We start from the raw sequence: 1,885 nt of genomic DNA on the forward strand, positions 1-1,885 counted from the left end.
TTTCAAAAGATGGGTAAAAACTTGCAACCGTCATTTACCAGCAAGTGGTAATGCTCGTGGCGCTTCGTGGCGCTCTCGTTCCTTACAAACCAAGTACTGATATCGATTAAATATCGATACGGCAATATTTATGAAGTGCAACTGGGGCGCCACAAGACAGATGTCGTTAGTGTATTAACATATTTTAATTCAAATTTTTACACACGATTTTTAAATTTCTTTATATGAACATGAATGTCTGTTCTCTGTTTACAATATAATCTAGATGATTTGCAATTTCAATTTATTACAACAACACTGCAAAGAAACCTCGTGTGATTTTACAAATTAGCATGAGTCACAAAATGTAAACATCTCATAGATACTCTCATCGAATTGTCGAAGGTGACGAGAACTTCACATTCACTTAATTTTTTTTAACATTGTTTGTGTTGTACTTGACGTTCGTGAATTTTGACGAAATAAGTTATGCTATGCTTTGCTACTCGTTGTAAGTGAATTTTGAGGATATAAGGAGACGTATATATAACGATTTTCAACGCAGTAATGTAAAACCTTAGTTAAAAATAGCGTTTAACGGTATTCACCAAAATAAATATTGTATCGTTTTTAAATAGAACTTAAAAGGATGAGTGAAAATTTTCAAATTTGATTTTCTCAGTTCTTTGCAAATATTAATAAATCGATTTAAACATTCAAGCAAAGAATAGTGAAATTGATAATGAATGAGATCACAAACAATAATCTGCAACGGAAGCTACAAACCGAATGGGAGAACATTCTACAGCATTATTTGTCGGCTGAGGCAGAATTATTAACCCAATCAGTTCCGCAAAGGGATTGAAACTGTATAGTGGTTCTCAATCGATTATTAAAATTGGTACAAACAACAAATGAGTTATGCTAATGATGACTAGAGCAAGATACCTGACTTTATACATTTTGCTCGTAACACCTTTATAACGGTGCCATCTGATGACCTTAAAACCGTGGTTATTAGCAAAATCGATTTATCATGCTCAATCCGCTAGATGAAAACGAAAACAAGATGGCAATACCGTATAAGGATATTGAGAATTAGATGATAGGACCATACAATGATATTGAAAAACATGCTTCACCTTTCACCACCTTGTCGTCATCACCAAATTAACAGTATACAAATTAGTTCAATTTTCTTTCACGCGTGGCGAAGCTCGTTTCCGCTGCATACTGCAAGAGTAACGTATTGTGTACTAGTCATCTTTGGTTATGCTTAAAAACATATTGTTGAAACGACTATGAACGATTAGTCATACTATCATCAAAATAAATAATTCATATCATGGTCATCTCACACATTGACATTTATTTTAGTCCTGTTGCAATAAATAATTGTTATTATCTGACCATATAGATTAGTCTGTTAAAAACACCGCACAAATCTGATCAAGCCTAAAAAGATAGCAATTACCTTAATATTTTTCTGTGTGTGCTCATTAAACGTAGTTCACCCAACCGCCATCATACTCGGAGGGGCGCCACATTTTTGTTGCCCGTATTGTTGGTTGAGTTGGATATCTATGTTTCAATAATCTAAGCTTTTATCCATCTTTTGAAAAAACCTAAATTAATCCACCTAGCGGTCAGACCCAGCCTTTCTCATTCGAACTTATTATTTGTAAAAATAGATTTACATGAACGCTTCAATCCAATAAATGTGTATTCACTTTTTGGGTTCTAAAATAATGATGTTGTAATAGAAGTATAGAACATGAAATTTGACGTGATGTAAATGCTCAAGAAATAGCGAAATAAAAGAAATGACTCTTAATTTCGAACAATTCAATCACGAGCGATACCGGGAACATTCAAATGGTACGATACCACATTTAAATTATATTAT

The sequence above is a fragment of the Wyeomyia smithii genome, chromosome 1 (assembly GCF_029784165.1).
Source record: "Wyeomyia smithii strain HCP4-BCI-WySm-NY-G18 chromosome 1, ASM2978416v1, whole genome shotgun sequence".
NCBI lineage: Eukaryota > Metazoa > Arthropoda > Insecta > Diptera > Culicidae > Wyeomyia > Wyeomyia smithii.